The sequence below is a fragment of the Oncorhynchus gorbuscha genome, unplaced genomic scaffold (genome assembly GCF_021184085.1).
Source record: "Oncorhynchus gorbuscha isolate QuinsamMale2020 ecotype Even-year unplaced genomic scaffold, OgorEven_v1.0 Un_scaffold_9986, whole genome shotgun sequence".
NCBI lineage: Eukaryota > Metazoa > Chordata > Actinopteri > Salmoniformes > Salmonidae > Oncorhynchus > Oncorhynchus gorbuscha.
Window position 1 is genome coordinate 1 of NW_025752838.1, and position 11,784 is coordinate 11,784.

Here is an 11,784-nt window from a genome sequence, read left to right on the forward strand (position 1 = left end):
TCTCTTATTGCTTAAATGAACAGCAAACCTGGTTTCAAAAAACAGACAAAGCAACGCCTCTCCCCTATTTGAGAGTTTGGGTGTACAGTATGTATTGATATGTAGGCTACATGTGCCATTTAAAAAAATGGATGTAGTTTTGTCCTTGTCTATTACTGTTCTGTATTATGTCATGGTTTGTGTGGACCCCAGGAAGAGTAGCTGATGCTATCGCAACCGCTAATGGGGATCCTAATACAATACCACCTTGTCGTCCATACATGACCAAATGGGAATATAATAATTACGCATAGGCTCCATTATTTAAAAAAATCTAGGTTAATTTAAAAGTGCTGATCAAAGGCCATCTCCAATATCGGAGAACAGATCATCAATAATCTGACCAAATAACGCGAATGGAACTGAGTAGTCTGATTTAAAACGAATCTGTGAATCAAATCGTCTGTGGTTCTTGTGATTCAGCCGGATCTGATGGTAGCCGACTTGTGTGGTCCACATGCAACAGGCTGATATAATATAGCCTAGAAACAATCCTAGATTTTCCTGGGCTATAAAATATGTTTTCAGTGCACTGTTACGTCTACGTAGCCTATCACACATGCGTTTTCATTATCAGAAATAATTAACACAAGCTTGGAATGAAAAGGTCTGTCAATAAAACAGAACATTTCCGTTCATCCCATCCCCAAATATAAGTTTGATACCAAAGAGAAAGAGACTTTAAACCGTGATGCTCCAACTAGTTCATATAACCAGCTTTTAAGAACGTAAATACAGATGACATTATGATGAAATAAACAACAAACAGGAGAAGCAAAAAAATACTTTATTTGACAAAATACATCAAATCCCAACGACATCTAGATGTTGTCAAACTGACATCGTACAAAACATACATTGTCTGAAGTCCAGAACATTTGCACTGAAGCTATAGAACGTTTGTTTTGTTTTTCAGCCATCGATTGTCTTAATCACAACCCATAGTTCTTCCTGTTCAGGTCTCGAGGTGGTTTCTGGTCAAAACTCCTGGCCCTATAGTCATAACTCAAGGGTTATAACTCACATTAAAATAAAGACAGTTGTGGCTGGCACAAAATCCACAAGTACCCCTTTAATGGCCACACGTACTCTTAATGGCCACATGTACTCTTAATGGCCACATGTACTCTTAATGGCCACATGTACTCTTAATGGCCACATGTACTCTTAATGGCCACAAGTACCCCTTTAATAGCCACATGTACTCTTAATGGCCACACATACTCTTAATCTCTACCTGGTACGGCCAGAAAAGGATGGGTCATCGTCGGAGCCAGATTCCTCTCCATCTTACTTCCTTGAGTCCTTCTTTCTAGGGAGATGTTCCTGGCCACTGTGATTCGTGTTCTGCATTGATTCCTCTGTGGAGGTTCAGGCCGGCTAACTATGAATCACACTGTGACTACTGCTGATGTAAAAAGGGCTTTATAAAATAAATATGATTGGATCCACAATCAATCACAGTCCAGTTGTGGTCTAGTTGCGGTCAGAGTCCGTTGTAGAGCGGTCGACAGTGTGGTTCCAGTTTGTCCTCCAGCACAGCGTCTGGTCCACAGACCCACGGATCCCCAGTGGTCCACTGCCACTTCAGCAGCCTGGCAACATAACATTAGGAAATAATTACCATTACAAATAACATAAGATATAACATAAGAAATAACCCCAAGGGGGAAATGGTTTGGCTTTCTCGAAATTCCCAAGTTTGCGGAGTTCTGGGAATTTTGCAACCCTCCATAATATCCATATCGATGACACAATAATCGATCCATAATATCCATATCGATGACACAATAATCGATCCATAATATCCATATCGATGACACAATAATCGATCCATAATATCCCTGTAGAACATTAATACTAACCTGTCTCTGAGGCTCTCCAGGACCGGGGCGAGAGCCGGGTCCCCAGCCAGGTTCACAGCCTCCTCTGGGTCCGACCGCAAGTCAAAAAGCTCCCAGCGGGCCCTGTAGTAGTCATAGAAATAGAATGAATTTCCAGGGTTAGAGGTTCCAAGCCCATTCTATTAAATATATTTCTATGGTAATAGTAGTATCATAGATATAGAACCATTTATATTGTATAGCCTTTATATTGTATATATAATCCTATGCTTTATATTGTATAGTTTTATATTGTATATAGAATCCTATGCTTTATATTGTATAGTTTTATATTGTATAGTTTTATATTGTATATAGAATCCTATGCTTTATATTGTATAGTTTTATATTGTATAGTTTTATATTGTATATAGAATCCTATGCTTTATATTGTATAGTTTTTATATTGTAAATATAATCCTATGCTTTATATTGTATAGTTTTATATTGTATATAGAATCCTATGCTTTATATTGTATAGTTTTATATTGTATATAGAATCCTATGCTTTATATTGTATAGTTTTATATTGTATATAGAATCCTATGCTTTATATTGTATAGTTTTTATATTGTAAATATAATCCTATGCTTCATATTGTATAGTTTTATATTGTATAGTTTTATATTGTAAATATAATCCTATGCTTCATATTGTATAGATTTTATATTGTATAGTTTTTATATTGTATAGTTTTATATTGTATATAGAATCCTATGCTTTATATTGTGTAGTTTTCATATTGTATAGCCTTTATATTGTATATATAATCCTATGCTTCATATTGTATAGTTTTTATATTGTATAGTTTTATATTGTATAGTTTTATATTGTATATAGAATCCTATGCTTTATATTGTATAGTTTTATATTGTATAGTTTATATTGTATATTTTATATTGTATATAGAATCCTATGCTTTATATTGTATAGTTTTATATTGTATATAGAATCCTATGCTTTATATTGTATAGTTTTATATTGTATAGTTTTATATAGTTTTTATATTGTATATAGAATCCTATGCTTCATATTGTATAGTTTTTATATTGTATGGTTTCATTTCTATGGTAATGAAGATGGTACTACTGTTCTTATATCGCTACATAATAGAGAATAATTAAGCAAATACTATAAAGGCCCAAAGGTGTGTGGTCTATTGACATATCCCTCAACCCCCCCGAGGTGCTTTATTACTGTTATAAACTGGTTACCAACATAAATAGAAAAGTAAACAAGTATTTTTGCACAACCGTGGTATATTTAAGCAATAATGCACGAGGGGGTGTGGTATATGGCCAATATACCATGGCTAAGGGCTGTTCTTATGCACGACGATCATGTCGTCATTATACACGTGATATACGGTCTGATATACCACGGATGTCAGCCAATCAGCATTCAGAGCTGGAACCACAGTTTATAATGTCTGATATACAACAGTGCATTCAGAAAGAATTAGACCCTTGACCTTTTCCACATTTTATTACGTTACAGCCTTATTCTAAAATAGATTAAATAAATACAAATCCTCATCAATCTACACACAATACCCCGTAAGGACAAAGAGAAACAGGTTTTTAGACATGTTTGCAAATTTATTACAAATAAAAAACAGATACCTTACTTACATAATTATTCAGAACCTTGCTATGAGACTCCAAAATTGAGCTCCGGTCCTTTCTGTTTCCATTGGATCATCCTTGAGATGTTTCTACAACTTGAATTTACCACAGGCGGACACCAATCAATTGATTGGACATTATTTGTAAAGGCACCTGTCTATATAAGGCGTCCAACAGTTGACTGTATGTCATAGCAAAACCAAGCCATGAGGTTGAAGGATTTGCCTGTAGAGTTTCAAGACAGGATTGTGTCGTGGGGCACAGATCTGGGGGAAGGGTACTAAAACATTTATGCAGCATTGATGGTCCCAAAGAACAGTGGCATCCATCATTCTTAAATGGAGGAAGTTTAGAACCACCAAGACTCTTGCTAGAGCTGACCGCCAGGCCAAACTGAGCAATCAGGGAAAAGGGCCTAAGTCAGGGTGGTGACCAAGAACCCAATGGTCACTCTGACAGAGCTCCACAGTTCCTCTGTGGAGATGGGAGAATCTTCCAGAAGGGCAACCATCTCTGCAGCACACCACCAAGCAGGCCTTTATGAGTAAAGGGTCTGAATACTTATGTAAATGTATTATTTCAGTTATTTTATTCACAAACATTTCTAAAAACCTGTTTTTGCTTTATCATCATGGTGTGTAGATTGATAAGAAAAAACAACAATTTCATAAATTTTAGAATAAGGCTGTAACGTAACAAAATGTGGAAAAAGTCAAGGGGTCTGAATACTTTCAGAATGCACTGTACATACAGCCAATCAGCATCCAGGACCCAAAGTTCCCGGTTTATAGTCTATTATAATAGTGTTCTAAGCTCCTGACTCTGAACCACAAACGCCACCACAGCGACGGGGGTTCTCTGGGTTTTCTACACCCCTCACTATGTCTATCTGTCCTCTCTAAACTCAGATACATAAAGGGATCTTCTTCAAAAAGTACCTGTAGTAGTATTGTTGCAGAGCCTTGAACCAGCCTGTGGGCCGCCTGGCCAGGGTGTTATTCAGATATATAGTAGTGTAAAATATAGTATAATAGTGTATAATATAATAGTGTAAAATATAGTATAATAGTATATAATATAATAGTGTATAATATAGTATACTAGTGTATAATATAATAGTGTATATAATAGTATTATACCAGTACCTGTAGTAGTATTGTTGCAGAGCCTTGAACCAGCCTGTGGGCCGCCTGGCCAGGGTGTTATTGTCAAAATATAGGGTGTAATATTAGTGTAAAATATATAGTATAATAGTGTATAATATAATAGTGTAAAATATAGTATAATAGTGTATAATATAATAGCGTCAAATATAGTATGATAGTATATAATATAGTATATAATATAATAGTGTAAAATATAGTATAATAGTGTATAATATAATAGTGGAAATATATAGTAGTATATAATATAACAGTGTATATAATATAGTATAATAGTGTATAATATAGTATAACTAGTGTATAATATAATATAGTATATAATAGTGTACCTGTAATATAGATAGCCTGTGGGCGTATCAATGTTATTAGTATAATAGTGTATAATATAATAGTGTATAATATAGTATAATAGTGTATAATATAATAGTGTATAATATAGTATAATAGTGTATAATATAATAGTGTATAATATAGTATAATAGTGTATAATATAATAGTGTATAATATAGTATAATAGTGTATAATATAATAGTGTAAAATATAGTATGATAGTATATTACATTTACATTTAAGTCATTTAGCAGACGGCTCTTATCCAGAGCGACTTACAAAGTGCATTAATATAATAGTGTATAATATAGTATAGTAGTGTAAAATATAGTATAATAGTGTATAATATAATAGTATAATATAGTATATAAAGTATTATAGCAGTACCTGTAGTAATTTGCAGGGTTTTGAACCAGCCTGTATAAGTGGTGTATAATATAGATATTGTTAGGGTCTTGAACCAGCCTGTGGGCCGTCCGGTAGTGTAAAATATAGTATAATAGTGTATAATATAATAGTGTATAATATAGTATATTATACCAGTACCTGTAGTAGTATTGTTGCAGGGTCTTGAACCAGCCTGTGGGCCGTCCGGTCAGGGTGTTGTTAGTACTTGTAAAATATAGTATAATAGTGTATAATATAATAGTGTATTATGTATATTATACCAACTCGTAGTAGTATTGTTGCAGGGTTTGAACCAGCCTGTGGGCCGTCCGGTCAGGGTGTTGTTCAGCAGATCCTGGAAGGTGGGAGAGACGAGAAGTCCTGGTCTATGGGAAGGGCATGCAGGCAGGTTGTGGAGCAGGCGTACGCCCTGGTGGATGGAGCGGATAGGGTAGGTACATGGTCACCTCATGGAGGGACTGGCTGCCGAGACATTGTGGAAGAACAAAGAAAACATTTTAAAAAAGCAATAATCCAAAGTACAGTGTAGTAATGAGTAATTACAATACTCGTTAGACTGAAATAATAATTAAACAGTCATAAGGATCCTGTAATGTAAAGTGTTAACTAATACACACAAAGAAAGTAAGTCACACTATGGGCCAGTTTCCGGACACAGATTCTAACTAGTCCTGAACTAAAAATCATTCTCAACGGAGAATCTGCATGGAACATGCTGTTAAGTCCAGGACTACAGCAGGTGTAATCACAGTGTCTGGGAAACCACCCGATATATAGTCTCAGTGGTTAACTGGTTAAAACACCAACATCTAACACACCGTGCATTCCTTCCTTTGTACCTGGCATAGACGGTGTGCCAGGCAGCTGGGAGGGTTTTACCTGGCATAGACGGTGTGCCAGGCGCGGGGGAGGGTTTTACCTGGCATAGACGGTGTGCCAGGGAGGATGGAGGGTTTACCTGGCATAGACGGTGTGCCAGGCGGGGGGAGGTTTTACCTGGCATAGACGGTGTGCCAGGTGGCGTTTGAGGGTTTTACCTGGCATAGACCGTGTGCCAGGCAGCGGGGGGAGGGTTTTACCTGGCATAGACAGTGTGCCAGGCGGCGGGAGGTTTTACCTGGCATAGATGGTGTGCCAGGCAGCGGGGAGGGTTTTACCTGGCATAGACGGTGTGCCAGGCGGCGGGGAGGGTTTTACCTGGCATAGACGGTGTACAAGGCAGCGGGGAGGGTTTTACCTGGCATAGACGGTGTGCCAGGCAGCGGGTGGTTTTACCTGGCATAGACGGTGTGCCAGGCAGCGGGTGAGGTTTTACCTAGCATAGACGGTGTGCCAGGTGGCGGGGGAGGGTTTACCTGGCATGGGACGGTGTGCCAGGCAGCGGGTGAGGGTTTTACCTGGCATAGACGGTGTGCCAGGCGGCGGGGGAGGGTTTACCTGGCATAGACGGTGTGCCAGGCAGCGGGAGGGTTTTTACCTGGCATAGACGGTGTGCCAGGCAGCGGGAGGGTTTTACCTGGCATAGACGGTGTGCCAGGCGGCGGGGAGGTTTACACCTGGCATAGACGGTGTGCCAGGCAGCGGGGAGGGTTTTACCTGGCATAGACGGTGTGCCAGGCGGCGGGGAGGGTTTTACCTGGCATAGACGGTGTGCCAGGCAGCGGGTGAGGGTTTTACCTGGCATAGACGGTGTGCCAGGCAGCGGGGAGGGTTTTACCTGGCATAGACGGTGTGCCAGGTGGAGGGTGAGGGTTTTACCTGGCATAGATGGTGTGCCAGGCAGCGGGGAGGGTTTTACCTGGCATAGACGGTGTGCCAGGCGGCGAGGGAGGGTTTACCTGGCATAGATGGTGTGCCAGGCAGCGGAGGGTTTTACCTGGCATAGACGGTGTGCCAGGTGGCGGGGAGGGTTTTACCTGGCATAGACGGTGTGCCAGGCAAGCGGGTGAGGGTTTTACCTGGCGAGACGGTGTGCCAGGCAGCATGTGAGGGTTCGGAGGCGAGGGGCAGGGAGGAGGGAGCGGCCTGTGAGGCTGACAGGGGTGGTGGGGTGCTCGGGAGGAAGTATGAGGGGTACGGGATGGAGAACCAGTCCAGTAAGGTGGGGGTGATGTCTGGAGGAGGTAGAGAGAGAGATGGTTAGGTTCTATCACAATTTATCTTCCTGTGACTTCTCACATCCAATTTCCTTGCCTCCATAAAGAACATTGGAGGAGAACATCCAAGGTTTTCCACCTCTGAACTTCTCCACCAATGGGCTTTGAGAAAGAGGAGAGAGGGTGTGAGGAATCATGGAAAGGCTAATTGAGATTTAAACATAGTGGTCAAATTACTTTTAAAATCCTTCCTTCCTCCATTCCTTGAGGTGATCTCCCAAACATATACCGTGGAAGGGTAGTTATGTCTCCCCCTAATGGTAACAGTGGTATTACACATGCATGAAGAAATACATCCACACATCCATTAATTAATTCTCCCCAGCTATTATCAGTCAATACACCAATACCTTCTTCCCTCCTCCCTTTTCCTCTCTCTCCCTCCCTCCACCATCATTCTCTCTCTCCTCCCACCATCATTCTCTCTCTCTCCTCCCTCCCTCCCTCCCACCATCATTCTCTCTCTCTCTCTCTCTCCCTCCCTCCAACCACCATTCTCTCTCCCTCCCTCCAACCATCATTCTCACTCCCTCCCTCCAACCATCATTCTCTCTCCCTCCCTCCAACCATCATTCTCTCTCCCCTCTCCCCCAACCATCATTTCTCTCTCCTCCTTCCTCCAACCATCATTCTCTCTCTCTCCCTCCAACCATCATTCTCTCTCTCCCTCCCTTCCTCCAACCATCATTCTCTCTCTCCCTCCCTCCCACCATCATTCTCTCTCTCTCCCTCCCTCCCTCCCTCCAACCATCATTCTCCAACCATCATTCTCTCTCCCTCCAACCATCATTCTCTCTCCCTCCTCCCCTCCAACCATCATTCTCTCTCCTCTCTCCTCCAACCATCCCCTCTCTCCAACCACCATTCTCTCTCTCCCTCCCTCCAACCATCATTCTCTCCCTCCCTCCAACCATCATTCTCTCTCCCTCCTCCAACCATCATTCTCTCTCCCTCCCTCCCTCCAACCACCATTCTCTCTCTATCCCTCCAACCATCATTCTCTCTCTCCCTCCATCCCCTCCAACCATCATTCTCTCTCCATCCCTCCAACCATCATTCTCTCTCCCTCCCTCCAACCATCATTTCTCATCCCTCCCTCCAACCATCATTCTCTCATCCCTCCCTCCAACCATCATTCTCTCATCCCCTCCCTCCAACCATCATTCTCTCATCCCTCCCTCCAACCATCATTCTCTCATCCCTCCTCCAACCATCATTCTCTCTCCATCCCTCCATCCCTCCCCAACCATCATTCTCTCTCCAACCATCATTCTCTCTCTCCATCCCTCCCTCCAACCATCATTCTCTCTCCATCCCTCCCTCCAACCCATATTCTCTATCTCCCTCCCTCCAACCATCATTCTCCTGCTCCCTCCCTCCCCCTCCAGTAGACTGACGTGAGGCCTAGCTGGTCCCTCCCTCCCTCCAGTAGACTGATCGTGGGCCTGGCTGGTCCTCCCTCCAGTAGACTGACGTGAGGCCTGGCTGGTCCCCCCCCCCCTCCAGTAAACTGGACGTAGGGCCTGGCTGGTCCCTCCCTCCTCCTGCTCCCTCCCTCTCACCCAGTAGGCTGACATAGGCCTGGCTGGTCCCCATCTCCCTCCCTCCCTCCCCCTCCCTCCCTCCCAGTAGACTGACGTAGCCTGGCTGGTCCCTCCCCTCCAGCAGACTGACGTAGGCCTGGCTGGTCCCCCTCCCTCCAGTGTCCTGACATAGGCCTGGCTGGTCCCTCCCTCCCCATCTCACCCAGTAAGCTGAGCGTGAGCTGGCTGGTCCCTCCCTCCATCTCTCCTGCTCCCCCTCCCTCCCTCTCACCCAGTAGGCTGATGTAGGCCTGGCTGGTACCTGCTCCCCTCCCCCTCCCTCCTGCTACCCCTCCCTCCCTCCCCTCCCTCCACCTCCTTCCCTCTCACCCAGTAGACTGATGTAGGCCTGGCTGGTCCCTCCCCTCCCTCTCACCCAGTAGACTGACGTAGGCCTGGCTGGTCCCTCCCTCCATCTCTCCTGCTCCCCCTCCCTCCCTCTCACCCAGTAGGCTGACGTAGGCCTGGCTGGTATCCTGCTCCCACTCCCTCCCTCCTGCTACCCTCCCTCCTCCATCCCTCCCTCTCACCCAGTAGGCTGACGTAGGGCCTGGCTGGCCCCTCCCCTCCCCCTCTCACCCAGGTAGGCTGACAGGCCTGGCTGGTTCTTCCTCCCTCTCACCTAGTAGGCTGACGTAGTCCTGGCTGGTCCCTCCCTCCCTCCCTCCTGCTCCCCTCCCTCCCTCTCACCCAGTAGGCTGACGTAGTCCTGGCTGGTCCCTCCCTCCTGCTCCCCTCCCTCCCTCTCACCCAGTAGGCTGACGTAGTCCCTGGCTGGTCCCTCCCTCCCTCCCTCCTGCTCCCCCTCCCCCTCTCACCCAGTAGGCTGAGCGTAGTCTGGCTGGTCCTCCTCTGCTCCTCCACTCCCTCTCTCACCCAGTAGGCTGACGTAGTCCTGGCTGGTCCCTCCCTCCTGCTCCCCCTCCCTCCCTCTCACCCAGTAGGCTGACGTAGGCTTGGCTGGTTCCTCCCCATCTCTCCCTGTGTTCAGGTGATGACACCAACATGGGTTCTGCGGTGCCTGATCCGTACAGGTTGGTGCGTCCGTTGGGGAAAGGGATACCGTTATCAGAGCTGTAGATCACCAAGGTGTCATTCTCATAACCAGCCTCCCTCAACTCAGCCAGCACCAGACCAATACCTATGGAAGACAGTAGAGGACACGTTGTGAACAGAGTGCCCCATGGTGGGGTTATGGTATGGGCAGGCATAAGCTACGGACAACGAACACAATTGCATTTTATCGATGGCAATTTGAATGCACAGAGATACCGTGACAAGATACCGAGGCCCATTTTTTTTAAGGTAATGTGACCAACAGATGCATATCTGTATTCCCAGACATGTGAAATCCATAGATTAGGGACTAATGAATTTATATGAACCGACTGGTTTCCTTATATGAACTGTAACTCAGACAGTCTTTCAAATTTTTGCGTTTATATTTTAGTTCAGTATAGTTTGTGAAATGTAGAAAACAGAACTCTGAATGGGTCATGTGATGAGAGATTGCGTTGACTCCCTCCATTAGTTCATTTTGGTAGTGCGTCAATTTATCTGATTATCAGCTGTTGTCAAACACGCGAGGCGGGAAAAGACGAGTGAATTCTACTAGAAATTAGTATGCAGTTTAAGTATGTAGTACGCCAGTGTGGGTATTCGGACACGGCCATGGATGGATTCATGGTGTAGAATCAGACTAATACCTACAGCGAAGAAGTTTACTTGTCATGTATTAGATATGTAATAAATAGATTTCAAATATACGTCTGTGAGTGTTCTTGCATGTGTGTGTGTTCCTCTCTCTTCATATCGGTGTGTGTGTGTGAGTTCCTCTCTCTATTCAAATCGGTGTGTGTGTGTGTGTCGGTGTGTGTGTGTTTGTTCCTCTCTCGATTCCATATCGGTGTGTATGTGAGTTCCTCTATTCATATCGGTGTGTGTGTGTGTTCCTCTCTATTCATGTCGGTGTGTGTGTGTGTGTGTGTTTGTTCCTCTCATATTCATATCGGTGTGTGTGTGTTCCTCTCTATTCACTTATGGTGTGTGTGTGTGTATTCTTCCTCCTCTTACCCTGGTCCAGTCTGCTAACTGTAGTGTACTGGGCAGCCAAATCAGCTCTCGCTACAGGGGTGTCTGGGACGAGTGGGGCACCTGGGTAAGTGTTAAATTACATATTATATTCAATGAAATAATTCATGACCGTGCTCTCAAATAGCAGGTGGAAAATGATATACTGTCTTAGAATAGATTAGCATAGAACAGAGTACAACAGAACCAGCACCAGATCCTTACCTTGACTTGGTCTGGGGTGTAGTATTCTGGCTTCAATCTGGAATCCTCCCCATTCCACTCTGGCGTTCCCAAACTTCTCACAGAGATGCTCCGTACTGCGGCTGGGAATGGCCACAGCGGTGGGTGTCGTGGAGCAGCCACATACAAGAAGAAGCGGTCTCTTCCTCTTCCTTTCTCTGGGTCTGGAAGAACTTCCTGACCAGTAGTTTGATCCGGGTGATATTCCGACCCACCTAGTAGTAGTAGGAGTAGGAGTAGTAGTAGTAGTAACAGTAGTAGTAGTAACAGTAGTAGTAGTAGTA

The 11,784-nt window shown here is 44.1% G+C and overlaps 1 pseudogene; it reads right to left on the minus strand.

The window, feature by feature from the left end:
* Positions 1-1,243: 1,243 nt before the first annotated feature.
* On the minus strand, positions 1,244-11,715 carry LOC124030222 (annotated as a pseudogene).
* Between the last annotated feature and the right edge of the window lie 69 nt (positions 11,716-11,784).